This window comes from Nuphar pumila, chromosome 10 (genome assembly GCF_984573655.1).
Source record: "Nuphar pumila chromosome 10, dmNupPumi1.hap1.1, whole genome shotgun sequence".
In the NCBI taxonomy this organism is placed as follows: domain Eukaryota; kingdom Viridiplantae; phylum Streptophyta; class Magnoliopsida; order Nymphaeales; family Nymphaeaceae; genus Nuphar; species Nuphar pumila.
This window is the reverse complement of record NC_143258.1, coordinates 82,275,237-82,291,623: the sequence shown is the minus strand read 5'-3', so window position 1 is coordinate 82,291,623 and position 16,387 is coordinate 82,275,237.

The following is a 16,387-nucleotide window of genomic DNA, read 5'->3' as shown; positions in this document are numbered from 1 at the left end:
CTATGATGAAGAACATATCAAATTTATCATGCAATATATGATGTCATACAATAACAAAAATTTTGATGCATGCATTGATAACTTAATATTTTCATGTGCAAACTATCAATGACACGATACAATCATTTGAAGCATGCTTTCATTATACAATTTCACATGGAAGTCATAATCAAATTGAAAGTAACTACATGCAAGCATGGATACAATTACATCAAATATTGCAATACATTGTAATCATTCATATCAAACAAATGGCAAACATGTACCTGCAGCAAACACACTTCAATATCTCACTAACTACTACCATGCCTAGCATGGACTCCGTACTCCAAAAATAAGAACACTTCAATATTCATACATTAAAATCATGCTCAGCATGATCTCCGAACTCCAACAAATCAACCCTAAATATTAACAACTAAGTGAGTGTGTGAACAATAAAGTGTTACATCTAATAAATTAAATAACATGTGATACACTTGCATCACTTACTCACCACGGGTATTTACCCGATTTGCATTGTTTTTGTCCCTTACTTACCACAAGTGGCCTGAGCACGAGCTGGTTCTGTTGAAAAATCTGCACAAAAAAAATGCTGTTTTAAAATGAAGTCACCACGAAAAAAACTTGAAGCAAATAAAAACATCTTGCATAGGGCTTGAGAAGCCTAGTACCTAATGACCTACCGAAACCGCAGGGGGTCGACCCCCTGTAGGAACACAGGGGGTCGACCCCCTGTCGGAATAGCAGAGGGTCGACCCGCTGCCGGAAACCCCAGGGGGTCGACCCGCTGCCGGAAACCATTTTCGGCAGCGGGTCGACTCCCTACAGGACACGACAGGGGGTCAACCCTCTGCCGGGGTCGACCCCTTGCCATACACGGCAGGTGGTCGACCCCCTGTCGGACATGGCAAAGGGTCGACCCGCTGTCGGAAACGACAGGGGGTCAACCCTCTGCCGGGGTCGACCCCCTACTGGACACGGCAAGGGGTCAACCCCCTGTCGAAACCGCAGGGGGTCGACCCCTTGCCGGAGTCGACCCTCTGTCGGGGTCGACCCCCTACCGGACACGGCAAGGGGTCGACCCCCTGCCGGACATGATAAGGGGTTGACCCCCGGTCGGACACGGCAGGGGGTCAACCCCCTGCTGGGGTCGAGCGCCTGGCGGAGTCGACCCCCTGCTGGAAAACGCAGGGGGTCGACCCCCAATCCATTTAATGGTGGGGCCCGGAAATACCTGCGCTTCCTCCGGGCGGCGGCGGCGGAAGGTGGGGGCCGGTAGAGAGGTCGACAGGATGAATAGGGCGGCCGAAGGAAGAGGGCGGCGGGCGGGAGCGGGAGTAGCGAAAGAAGAAAGGAAAAAGAGGGCTGGGATTAGGGGTTATGCAACATTTAGCGACAGATTACTTCCATCGCTAAGCCATCGTAATTCAAAACACGAAAAAGGCGACAAAATATATTCTGTCGCCCAGGCCGTCGCTAAATAGCGATGGAATATAATCCATCGCAATTTCGTCGCTAAATGCCGTATTTATTACGACAAAATATTCTCTCGCAAAATCCGTCGCTAAGTAGCGACAAATTTTGCGAGAGAAAATAATCTGTCGCTATTTTCGTAAAATTCTCTAATTATAGCGACAGATGCATTTCTCTCGTTAATCCGTTGCTAAGTAGCGACGGTATAATGTCGTCGCTAAATTCCGTCGCTAATCAATTGTTTTTTTTGTAGTGATCAGATAGTTATCAGATCAACATCGTTACTGATATAATAAGACTTTGCACATGTCATGGTGATTTTGGCTTCTTATATAATGACTTGATGGCAATGTGACCGCTGTAGAAGGACTAGAGGCTCTGTTTGGGAGAAGTTGGAGCGGAGATGAGAGTGGAGAAGAAAATAAGTGATGAGACTACGGCTGTCAACTACATGCTTGTGAGGCTCTTCTCTACCTTGCTGGGTTTGGATCCCACTCTAATATCCACTTGTTGGATCTGGTGGGTACCACATGTTGCGAGAATCTGGCAGAGCTTCCACGATCTATTGTTTATGTGAATCCGGATTCAACAAAGATCTTATACACACAAACGTACAACCAAATACAAACTAAACAACAAAATACATACAAGTACTTACCTCACATGTACAAACCCGAACTTGTGATCCCAACTTAGGGTAACTAAAATATATAAAACCAGTCAAATATTGGTATGAATCTAGATTTTCATAGGTTTTTTTGCCAAAATTTTACTGTACAAATGCAATCTAGATGCATGGTTTTATAGAAACAGACTCCTGGATCATCCAATTATGATGTATAAGAATGATCTTTTAAGGCTTAGATCAACAGTTTAAAATTTTTATAAAATATACAAGAATAAAAAGTCACGAATTTTTATCCGATTACAATGATCCAATAGTCAATTCTAAGCAAAAAGACCACACCGAATGCATCTAAAGGATTATATTTACAAAAAAACTATGCAAATCAATGAAGAAGGATCAACTTACACACTTCATTCGATCCATTGTACAATGGTGGGGGACATATTTATAGACGAGATGACAGGCTTACACACGAGCCATCATGGGTCGGTTTACACGATGTTAACATTGCATCCCTACTCAACACATGACACGTAACCCAAACAGTTCAAACCATGTTGGTGGCATGGCTCAACCAATCAAAGTGAGACACACTTACTAAAAAATTGAAAATGCATGACGTAGTCAATCTATGACCACAATACCAGTGGGTCTCAGTAAGCATGATCTATATTTTAAGCTCGAAATCTGAAGAACAATCACAATACTGGTTACCAATTCCAAACAACAATTCTTTATATGTTCAACCAAGAACGGAAGAAAATAGTTCATTGTAAAACTCCCAACATTGAACAAGAATGTTGTTTCCTGGTAAAACTCCATGCAAAACATACAAAGATCACGGTAGGGTCGATCGTGTTTCGAACAGCAAGTTAACCACCACCTTTAGGAGATCAACAATATTTATTGTTTCCAGGCTTTGCATTCCCAATGGTAATTTTTTGTATTTTTTTTTCTAATGAACACTTTTGAACGGTAAAATCAAGTTTCAACATTAGATGGCATGTTCAATCATTAAATAGAAGTAACTATTGAAACTGGCACATGATGGATCATAGAGCCTCTTACATCAATTTCAGAAACTTAGGTACAAAACTTAAGGAATATGTATATGGAGTTGATATACATGTACCTAACTTCTCACGTACAGGTATGTTTGCCTGCTCCTTTCAAAATGAAAAAGTATCACATGTGATTTGGAAATCACACATTAATGTGAGATTTCAAATCTCACAGGTTGAAAAGAAACCAAATCAAATATGATTAGGTTTCTCACACCATCCACTTTTTTTTTTGTTTGGTTAACGGTCAAATGAGATTTGGAATCTCATTTAAATGAGAATCCAAATCACATGATGCCTAACCAAATCCGACTGATGTGATCCTCATAACCAATTCTCTTTTTCGGTGAAAAAACATGATTTTTTGAGTCTTAAAAATTTAAAAGGTTGTAAGCCATTAATTTTTGAAGCCCTTTAAAAGCTTACATGTCATAATTCACAATCCAAAACCTATATAATTCTTACTATACCCATGTAGATCACATCTGTAATATCAGATTCAACAAGAAAACTGAAGTGAAAAAAGTAAAAAAACTAAACTATCTACTTGATGTTGCAGAGGGAGGCCTACAATTAAGAGAAAGAGAAATGGGTCAATTACCCCACCTCCCTCTCTTTATTACCTTTTATTAACGCTACCTCTCTCTCTCCTTATTAACCCTGAAGGCAACTGCCACCATCTGTTTCCCTCTATAAAGGGCAACACAGAAAGAGACTCTTTAATGTGCAAAAAAAAAATTGGATGCTTTATAATTTTTTTTTTAAAGGCAAGCTAGGGTTAGGAATAGGGGTGGCAATTGGGTCGTGTCGGCGGGTCAGCATACCTCAACACGAACCCGACCCATTTATTAAACGGGCTGGGTCGGGTAAACGGGTTGGCGGGCAGGTTCGCAGGTCGGGTTCGGATAAACAGGTTGACATGCCCGCCTAACCCGTTTATTAAATGGGTCAGCCGAGTTGGCATACACTACAAGAAATCTGTGGATTAGCGACGACTTAAATTCGTCGCTAATTCGTGGCTAAATAGTTTAGCGATGGATTAGCGTCGGATTCACGACAGATAGCTTCTATCGTGAATTTTTTGACGTTAATTAGCGACGGAATATATCTGTCGCCTGTTCCGTCGCTAACTTGCGATGGATTAACGAATTCTAAAATTCATTGCAAGGTCATCGTTACTCTGCGGAGGTCTGGTTTTACGACGGATTTCTAGTCATTGCTAATCCGTCGCTAAATTCAATGTCTGTAGCCACAGATATATCCGTCGCAAAAAAAGGAAAAAATAAAAAAATATATTTGAAAATTAATTATCGAGAAAAAATTTCTAGTGATACAATTTATATTTCCTGTACAATTTAGTTAATAGGTTTGCAACAATACTTATAAAATTGACAATATATATTGATAAGTTACCATTTTCTTCTGGTGGCTCCCAAAAGTCCTAGATCCACCTGTGTGTAGATGAGCTTTGGGCATTTTCGCTCGATTTTGTGCAGCCTTCACTGAGCGGTTTCGAAATTCATCCCCAACCCACTTGTCGCAGATTACATCCCAAACATTTGACCTGATAGTAGGAGGTCCATGGCCTTTCCACTGCAGTGGATCGTCTATCCCGCCAGATGCTTTTCTTGCTGCAGTCTTCATATTGTACAACATGTCTGCAAATCGATTGACAGCCACCTTCTGGCATACCTTCCTTGCATCATGTTCCTCCACCGTATTCGTGAAGCGATTCGATGCCTACAAATATTTTCAGAAAGTTAGTAGACATGACTATAACAAAAAATTAAATATGAAACACATTAACTATAATAAACAACTTTATACCGTGAATGAGGACCACAATCTGTCTATCACCTCTTTTGGATACTCTTTCCATTGAGCGACCGATCTTAGTAGATATTGAAGTAGTCAATTCCTAATTTCGTGTACTACTTCTTGTGGCTCGAACCTCATGTTGCACATGAATTGGTACATAGTAAATATCAATATACAATATTTATAAGACATGCAATAAGTGAAAACGAAATACTTACAGTCGATTATCAATATACACTATTCGAATGAGTCTTCTTATGCCAGACTGAGAAGACCCTGCATCTTGTGTTGGCTCCTGACTTGTATGATCAACTGGTGTAGGTGGGTCATGTACAAGCGAAACATCATCTGTAAAAAAATACGTTAAAAATTCTCAGAATACACATTTCAACTAATCAAGTATCCAATTAGTTAAATGATATACCTATCAAAGGAGACCGTGAATGTGAAGGCTGAGCCTGGCTACCACTGGATGAACGACCACTGTAACCTGCACAAACCATATTCTAACAAATAAAAAATGTCATGCAATACATTCAAATTGTTTCAAATCATTCACATCAAGTATTTCAATATATTCAAATCATTCACATTTTGTATTGCAATAATATATTCAAATCATTCACATCAAGTATTGCAATAATACATTCAAAACATTCAAATCAAGTATTGCAATTATATATTCAAAACATTCAAATCATTGCAATACATTTCTATACATTCAAAATATTCAAATCATTCACATCAAGTATTGCAATAATACATTCAAAACATTTAAATCATTCAAATCAAGTATTGTAATAATACATTCAAATAGAGGTTTGTATTAAAAGTTTTTTCTCACTAGCTTGCGAATTCTTCCTTATCACTTGTTTGACTTTCATATTCTTCTTCTTCTGTATCTTCTTCATCATCTTCTTCTTCTTCATCTTCTTCTTCATTGTTTGCCCATCCACTTGCACCACAAGAAAAATGCCAATTAGCGACGGATATTAGCGACAAATTTTTCTCGTTACCACTTTGCGATGGATGTAGCGACGAAAACATATTCATCGCAAAGATTTGTAATATTGACAAATATAGAGATGGAAAAACGCTCGTCGCTAAGTAGCGGCAGATTAGCAATGACCCATTTTTGTCGCAACACACACAAGGATTAGTGACAAATAGTTTTTCGTTGCTACTTAATGACGAAATTAGCGACAAAAATATTCTGTCGCTAATGGGCCATATATATTTACGATGGAGTTGCGATGAATTTAATCCATCGCCAAATCCGTCGCTACTTTTCACGTAAATCGCTAATCAGAGCCCCTTTTCCTCTTTCCTGTTTCGTCTCTTTTGCCCGGCTGACGCAACCCTCCATCGCCCTACGCCATCCTCCGCCGCACGACGCACTCCCCAGCCTGTCGCCCATCACTCCTCGGTTCGCCACCCGACCCATCGCCCCCCATTCTGCCCGACCTGTCTTCCCCTGTTCCGCCGCCTGACGCACTCCCCGACCCGTCGGCCACCGCCCATCGCTCCCCGTTCCATCACTCGGCTTGTCTCCCCCCGTTCTGTCGTCCGTCGCCCCCTGCCCGCCGTAGGTAAATCCCAGTTTTTTTTTACCTGCGGCCTGCCCTGCGTTTTGTTTTTTTCGGCAGGGGGTCGACCCTCTGCCTCATTGTTTTTTTCGGGCAGGCCCCCCCCCCTCCCTTTTTTTTCGACAGAGGGTCGCCCTCTTTCCACTCATTTTTTTTCTTGGTAGGGGGTCGACCCCCTGCCTCGTTGCCACTTTTTTTTTTCCAACAGGGGGGCGACCCTTGCATGGTTTTTTTTTCCGGCAGGGGGTCGCCCCCGTGCCTCATTTTTTTATTCGAGCAGAAGGTCGCCCCCTGCCTCGTTTGTTTTTTCCGGCAGGGGGGGGGAACCCCTGCCAAATTTTGTTTTTTCCGGTAGAGGGTCGACCCATCTGCCTCGTTGTTTAATTATTCAGGCAGAGGGTCGACCCCCCTGCCTCATTGTTTTATTCGAACAGGGGGTCGCCCTCCAGCCACTCATTTTTTTTCCAGGTAGGGGGTTGACCCCTTGCCTCGTTGCCACTTTTTTTTTTCCAGCAGGGGAGGCGACCCCTCTATGGTTTTTTTTTTCGGCAGGGGGTCGCCCCCGTGCCTCATTTTTTTATTCGGGCAAGGGGTCGCCCCCTGCCTTTTTTTTTTCTGGCAAGGGGGCAACCCCTGCCTCGTTTGTTTTTTTTGGCAGGGGTCACCCCCCATGCCTCATTTTTTTATTCGGGCAGAGGGTCGCCCCCCTGTCATTTTTTTATTCGGGCAAAGGGTCGCCCTCCTGTCATTTTTTTATTCGGGCAGGGGGTCGCCCCCTTGTCATTTTTTTATTTAGGCAGGGGGTCGCCCCCTTGCTTTTCCGACAAGGGGGCGACCTTGCCTCATTTTTTTTTCGGTAGGGAGTGACTTCATTTTAACACAGTGTCTCTTGCAGATTTCTCAACGGAACCCGCTTGTGCCCCGCCACCCGTACTAAGTAAGTGACAAAAACAATGCAAATCGGCTAAATACCCGTGGTCAGTAAGTGATGCAAAAGCATCACATGTTACTTAATTTATTGGATGCAACACTTTACTGTTCACACACTCACTTAGTTGTTGATATCTAGGACAACTTTGTTGGAGTTTGGAGATCATGCTGGGCATGATTTTAATGTAAGTGAATAGAAGTGTTCTTATTTTTGAAGTACGGATTCCATGCTAGGCATGGTAGTAGTTAGTGAGATATTGAAGTGTGTTTGTTGTAGGTACATGTTTGACATTTTTTTTATATGAATGATTTTTATGTATTGCAATGTTTGATATGATTGTATCCATGCTTGCATGTAGTTACTTTCAATAAATTATGACTTCCATGTGAAATTGTATAATGAAAGTATGCTTCAAATTAATGTATCGTGTTATGAATAGTTTGCACATGAAAATATTAAGTTATCAATGCATGCATCATAATTCTTGTGATTGTATGACATCATATATTGCATGATAAATTTGATATTTTCTTCATCATAGCATTCTGATGGTTCTCTTTTAACTGATTAGGATACATTTCGTAACATTATACAACAAAATGACTGCAAATCGTGAATGAATGTACCGTAGGATAGTTGACAATGAGTTATCGCATGAATATATGGATGATATTGAAAGTTTTATTGAATTTGCAACTGCAAGTGTCAGTACAGTGGATCCCACATGTTGGATTAGGTGTCCCTGCAAGTTTTGTAAGAATAATCAATTTGTAGAACCTCATGGCGTTAGACATCACCTATACATGATGGGTTTTGTGATGTCTAACGACAGGGGGCGGCCCCCTGTCGAAAAAAAAACCGAGGCAAGGTCACCCCCTTGTCCGAAAAAAAAAACGACAGCGGCGACCCCCTGCCCGAATTAAAAAATGACAGGGGGGCGACCCCCTACCCGAATAAAAAAATGAGGCATGAGGGCGACCCCTGCCGAAAAAAACAAACGAGGCAGGGGTCGCCTCCCCTGCCGGAAAAAAGAGAGGCAAGGGCGACCCCCTGCCCGAATAAAAAAATGAGGCACAGGGGCGACCCCCTGCCGAAAAAAAAATCATGGAGGGGTCGCCCCCCCTGTCGAAAAAAAAAAGTGGCAACGAGGCAAGGGGGTCGACCCCCTACCAGAAAAAAAAGAGTGGCAGGAGGGCGACCCCCTGCCAGAAAAGTAAGGGGGCGACCCCCTGCCCGAATAAAACAACGAGGCAAGGGGGTCGATCCTCTGCCCGAATAATCAAACAACGAGGCAGGGCGGTCGACCCCCTGTCGGAAAAAATAAAACGCAGGCAGGGGGTTGACCCCTCCTGCCAGTAAAAATAAACTAGGCAAGGGGGTCGACCCCCTGTCGGAAAAAATAAACTAGGCAAGGGGGTCGACACCCTGCCAGAAAAAACAGAACGCAGGGCAGGCGCCCCGGCCCGTATTCCCCCGGTCCGCCGCCCACCGCAGGTAGATCCCAATTTTTTTTTACGTACGGTAGGCGGGGCGGACCGAGGGGCGACGGGCTAGGCGGCGGACTGAGGAGCAACGGGCGGTGGTCGGCGGGCCGAGGAGTGCGTCGGGCGGCGGATAGTTGCATCGGTCGGGCGAGAGAGACGAAACAGGAAAGGAAAATGGGCTCTGATTAGAGATTTACGCAAAAATTAGCGACGGATTTGGCGACTGCTTAATTCATAAATTTATATGACCAGTTAGCGATGGACTATTTTCGTCGCTAACGTCATCGCTAAGTAGCGACGAAAAATCATCCGTCGCTATTCATCGCGTGTGTTGCGACAAAAATAGGTCGCCACTAAGCCGCCACTACGTAGCGACGGATTTAGCGACTAAAGGTTTTTCGTCGCTACATCTATCAATATTATAAATCTTAGGGACAAATAAGTTTCCGTCGCTAAATCCATCACAAAGTTGCGAAGGAAAAAATCCATCGCTAAGAGCCGTCGCTAATTGGCATTTTTCTTGTGGTGATACCCCTAACACGAACCCGACCCGTTTAATAAATAGGTTAGGCGGGTCGACCCGTTTATGACACGAACCCGTTTAAGCCAAAACCCAAACCCGCCTAAGAAGTGGGTTGGCGGGTCGTGTCAGGTTTTGCCACCCCTAGTTAGGTATACCGCCTACCAGTTACAACTAAACCATTGGGTTTTGAACCTGCAGCATCTCAACACAAGGTGACGTGCACTAGCTGCTCCTACCACACAAACGGAGTTGGTTGTTATTACTTTTTATTAATTGACATTCTTGCCATATGGGTTGAGAAAGTCATTAAAAATTTGTATGGGAATTTTGTATATCGTTTTCATAAAAAAAAATGTTAGTGTTACTTACGTGACACATTGTATTTTTTCAAAGATTAATTATTGTTTACAAATTTTCTCTCTCCTCTCTCTCTCTCCCTCTCCCCCAAAACATCTCCTCTTAATGGGCATAAAATCAAGACTCGCTTGTCCCTCTTTTTAATAGTCATAAAATGAAAATATTTTATAATGTTTTAAATTTATCAATATGTTTATGATTTCCATTAATTTTTCTTTCAATCATGATAAATGTATATGATTTAAAACATTTTTTACCATTTATCTTGCCAGGCGATATGGGCGGGCCAATATCTAGTATAAATAATTAATGGGAGACATGCTTCTCTGTCGGTGAAATGCCTTTCCTATCCGATTCGTGTAGTTAAGAATCACATTTCATACAGAAAGTAAGTTCGCTGTTACTTCTTGTTTAAGGTAAGCACTACAGGAAAAATAGGATTTACTGGTGCAAGAATAGCGCCAGCGAATACATTTACTGGTGCAAACTTGTGTCAGAAGTATCGCCGGTAAAGGTCTCGCCCATAATATATTTTACTGGAGAATTTTATGTTCTATTTTTTACTGGCGCAAATATTGTGCAAGTAAAACCTTGTAGTGGTGCAGATTTGTGCCAGTGAAGATTTCTAGCGGACACTAAAACAATTTTCACTGGCACAAATCTGCGCCAGTGAAAAGGTTTTAATTATTGGCACAATTTTTGCGTCAGTAAAACAAATTTTTACTGGCGCATCTTTGTGCCAGTGAAAATGTCATGTTGTTTTCACTGGCGCAAACTTGCGCCAGAGATATATTTTCACTGGCGCATTTTTTCACTGGCACGTAAGAGTTTCGCTCAGTTGAAATTTTTTCACGGGCATGACAATGCACCAGTGAAACAAGTTTTACTGATGCAAGTTTGGACCAATTAAAACAGTTTTCTTTAATCTTATGTCTGTCAAAAATAGGATACATATAGTACAAACAATCAATATCTTGCATCAATTCAAGATTTTAACAATATCTTATGTCTGTCACTAAATGAAAGAAAATTTAACAACTACACTGAATGGAAAAAAAATATCAATTACACTGGGAAAAAATTATCAATTACACTGATAAGTAGGAAGGTCAAAAAATGTTTCTGTAGACAACGGATTTAAGCTTGAAAGACAAATTCAGACAACAATATCAGTAATGATAGAGTTGGCCTAGACTGACTCGTTCTGAGACTTCGAACCTGACCGAGAAATCCAAGTCAAGGCCAGACTTTGGGCCTAAACTAAAGGATGCGTTAGAAAAATATTTTTACTGGCGCAGACTGCAGTTGCGTTAGTGAAATTGTCGTCAAACAATTTGGGAACGAGTATTACTGGCTCAGCTCGGAAAGTGCGCCAGTAAAAAGTGAAAAGCCAGATTGGGTTCCTCAATCTTTCTTTCTACATGGAAAGCTGGGTTTAATCTGACGCCTAACTGTTTATTAGAAACTGAATATAAAAAAAATTTACTGTGGAGGAACCCAATCAGGGCTCATATTACAACAGTGCATGTCTTCATCCGTAGTTGCCAAAGTCGCAAGAGAACTCGCGAGGTCATTAAATTCCTTAAGTGCAATGATGGATTGTAATATTTAATATAAATTCCTTGTTATTGATAGTGTGTTAGTGTTACCCTAGCTTGCCATTATGATGCGATGAAGAGGTGGATCGCTGCTAAACCCTATGAAAATCGGCACCCTAGCCAAGCTACAAATCTAAGAAAATAAGAAAAACATGAAATTAATGAAGATTGCAAAAAAATTAACCTAAACAAATGAAGAGTTCATCATCAATCTCTCCTCTCCTCTCCTCTCGACAGAAACCCAATAAAACCATAATCCTACTATGGATGTGACGTGAGATAGGTTCGACACCAACTAATACCAAAACATGATTAAAAAACACATGTCCAACTAAATAATTACAAAAGCTACAAAATAATGTAAACGAATCTAAATGGATCCTGTAACTCGGTGAAATCCATCACCCTCTCTTGCATTGCAATAAAATAAAACTGTATAAATAATAAGACAGCACTACAAAACAGCTTTTTAATGGGTTAAAAACGTGCAAAAAATTAAAAATAGGCATTGTTTTGAAAATATCATGTTATTTTTTATATAACAACAACCACTGAGAAATATCACATCAAAATCACGACATTTTCAAAATATGGGCCACGATATTTGACAAAAAATAGCCAAATTATAGTGCACATATTCACGGAATGGGGTGCCTTTCCGTGGAATGCACTGCCGCGGAAATGGAATCAGACTCCCTCCATGAAAACCGTTTTCACGAAAAGGGGTCAGGCGTGCATTTTGGCACGCCCATCCTGGGGATTCCAAGCTCTTTTGTTTGTTTTGAAATTTTGGGAACCGCACTACAGAAAATGCCCATTTTCCGTGACATGCAAAGGCTCCCCTAGTGTCTGTGTCCACATCGTGGAGTAAAATTTGCCGAGGAACATAACACAAATGCACATGATATGTCCTTTTCCTTAAAACCAATTTGAAATGGAAGTTTACCTCACCGTCAAAACACTTGGTATTACTTGTTTTACTATAAATATGGCCCAACACCCCAAACACACAACACGTAAACCATGAACATCCATCAAAGGAGATGCTGAATGATAGCTTAAGAGTTTGAGTAATACCTCTCTATCTCTCTCTATCAGTTTTGGATCTAGATCAGAATTAGGTTTGGATTCTGACAATTTTGGATCCAAATCAAAGCTAAATTTAGATCTAACTCATAGTTGGATGGATTAGTTCTGAATCCAGATCAGAACTAAGTTTGAATTCAGTATGACAATTTTATATCCAGATCAGAAATAGATCTGGATTCAGTTTGTGATTAATTTTGAATTTTGAAAATCGAATTAAGTTTTTGAGCCAAACCTAGATGAGTTGAGACTAGGTTCAGTAAACCTAGTACTCTAAGCTCAAACAAAACCTGTTTTGACTTAGGACGAGTCAAGTCAAATAATAAGAGTTTAAATGACCAAATTATCTTTGTGTGTAACTAAGTTCTCATTAAGTAAAATGAACATAACTTTGCACTCCAAACTCAGAATTGAGTGATGTTTGGTGTGTTGGACTCATATAATAGAGAAAAATATTTTTGTCCTCTAATTTTAGTCAAATTAGGGGTACAAAAATTAAAGTCTGACGAGTCAACTCAAGATGAGTATTTTGGTAATTTTGTCAAAATATAAGAAGTTATATGTATTAATACGAACATGCTTGTATGATGATAAGATCCTACTATTAGAGCCTCTTGAGACTCGATTGTGACCAGAACATAATATTCGTATTCGAGGTAAGGGATATTATAAGTAATCTTAGTTGTGAATAAATTATTTTGCGTTGCATGTTGTTGTCGATATTATGTATTAGCATGATTAAAAAGATAACTCTTGAGTATGAACATAATATTCTTAAAATGATCATGCATTGCATTGAGATATTTATATGCATGCATTAGTCGTGATATGACATGCATATTATAAAGAAATTATTTTTGTGATAGCATATCTATGTAATAACATGCATTATGATGAAATTACAATTAGATTTGAGTCTCTTTATTCTATTCATGTTATGCAATTTTTTATATTGAGATTACCATGCATAACCTCTTAAATTTCAAAAGTGATGACCTGTGAAAATGACTACCTGGTTCATGGCCAGAGTGCAGCCATCATGGAGAGTGGGCCACTGATGATTTAATGATATAATGATTATACATCATTGCATGCTTAGTATGATTCAATTATGGACCCTAATGTCATTCTAAGATTGAGAGTGAGATATGTCATGATCATTTCACGATATCACTCATGAGAGAACGAGTGAAACACGAGCTTGAAAATATGGTTCAATGTAATAAACTTAAAATATGACTTAAAGTTATATACACACAATATTTGAGACTCTAGATAATCACGGATGATTGAAAGTTATCATGGTTAGGACATAGAATGAACCATAAAGAGATTGAGTTTGAGCCTGACCTCCTGGCTAACTACTGGTGGAGTCTTCTTTTTGCTTTACTGCAATGCTTGATGATTTGGGACCACTGAAATTGTATGCTTCATAGTCTGACAAACATTATAGAATTGAGGTGTTCTACACGAGCTATTACATCTATAAATGGCTATGATCGGTATAACCGGTTTGTGTTATAGTTGGTGTGAGTGAGCGTTTGAAAGAGTTAAAAAGGAAAAAATTAAATTAAAACATACGGACCTTGTATGGTGTGTCAAAAAAAACTAAACTCAGGTTACAGGCTTAGAGCCCACTACAATTGTAAGTTAAAGTCATTATTTACTTATAAAAATTCTTTAATGGGTTGTAGACTCACCTCCTGTATAATTATAATTGTGGGTTTCAGGCACACTAGCACAAGCATAACGTGATAACTACTTGAGCAGAATACTCAATACTTTTTATTTTCTAATCATTAAACACTTATGTACTGGTTATTTTTTTATATTATGAACGATGAACTTTATGAAAGAAATTGAGTTATTAGAAAAAATGAAAAGTTTTTTAACTATATTTTCTCTGTGTGAACTCTGTATGTTTTTTCTTCTGAAAGTGATACCAACCGGACTTGGATTCTCGAGGTCCCAGATCTAGGTGTTACAAAACCGCGACCAAAATCATTAGCAACGCCAACTTTGGCCACGATGGAAAGCATGATTTAAGATCTTTAGCCACGGTTTTAGCCGATGCTCAAAACCCATTTTGGTGTACTGTGCGGTCAAGGTCGTGCTCAATGTTGCACCTTTCCGAACATTTGAGCCATGATAGGGGTTTCTCCTTTATAAAAAGGAAGAGTTTATATTTATGATATTATTGATGCTAGGACGAGGAGATCTTTCTCCCGAAGTCAATGCTTGCAAATTAAAATTTACTTTAGGATCTAATCGTACATCTAAGTAGAAGCATCCTTAAAGGGTAATAAAGCTCAATTGACCATGGAGTGCAAGTTGCTAAGGTATTTTAATATTTCAGTCAACAATTTGACATTTTAAAACTATAAAGCCACTTTTAATTTTTTAATCTTTTGTATAGATTTTTCATATTTAGTTAATAATTATTTTTTCATGCATGCATAAATAAGAATTAATTGGTCAATTTAAAAGATGAATAAATGACAAAAAAATTTCCACATTATTTTGTTGATTTTTTTTGAAGTTATAGTTTTGAAAAACTAATCACGAAAACAAATATTGAAGTTGATATTAAAAAAGTGTTTGAATTTATTGAGCATATGTCACCGATTTAAGTTTTTTTAATTATTTTAGAATTCATAATTTCAATTTTAGTTTTTTTCATTGTTAAAATGTCCATAACGATTTTATGATAATTTATCATGTTTTTATTTTGTCGATTAATCACAATTTACAGAAGAAGTCAGCATCAAGGTTGATCGATTTTTTTATAAATTAATCACAATTTTCTAATGAAAATGCTTCCTGAGGAATTTCCAAGGACAAGTTTGTGTATATATATATATATATATATATATATATATATATATATATATATATATATATATATATATATATATATATATATAGAGAGAGAGAGAGAGAGAGAGAGAGAGAGAGAGAGTCTGATGCGCATAGTCAGTGGTGCAAAAAAATTTGCACAAAAAACAAACTTTTAGCGGTGTTTTTTTACCACCACTAAGGACCTGGGCAGAAGCCTATTTAAAAAAAAAGATGTGTGATGCAAAGGCCGCGTCTGACTTTCGTCCGAAGAAAAAGGGTCTCCGATGATACCCCATATATATATATATATATATATAGGGAGAGAGAGAGAGAGGCGGACTGAGCAACCAAAGAAAGGTGCAATATCTATAACTACTGATCAACATGCAGCGTACATTGTAAGCACATATTTTGAATATGAATTTTTGATATTTCGATGCATTTTTAAAGTGCTAAAAATCAACTGATGATAATATTTTGTATTGTAAAATTGTGTCATTCATTTTTCATGTTTCAAAACACATGTTTAGATGTAAAATCTTCTTGTAAAACATATTGTCAATCAAATACATTATAAAAAACAAATATATAAGGTTTGATTGATGAAACACTAACACCGGAGAAGATCTCATCATTGGTCATAGATGTTGCCCATACCACCAGAGGCGTAGCTAGGGGGGGGGGGGGGGGGGGGGGCGGCAGGACTGGGCTGTAGCCCAATTCTGCCTCTGGAAACAGTTAAATTAATTTTTTTTTTTTAAAAGCCCAGTCCTAATTCCATATGAAATAAAATTTTATCCATTTTTGTAGCCCAGCCCAGCCCTGACTTCAGCAAATAGTTTGATTTGTCCATATGAAATAGATTTTTATTAATAATTGTAGCCATTTTTTATTTTATCTCAATTTTTTTTTCGGGGACGCTGCCCCCGAACCCCCGACTATCGCACAAATAATTTTTTTTTTGCTACACCCCTGTTTCCCCCCCCCCCCCCCTCACATGA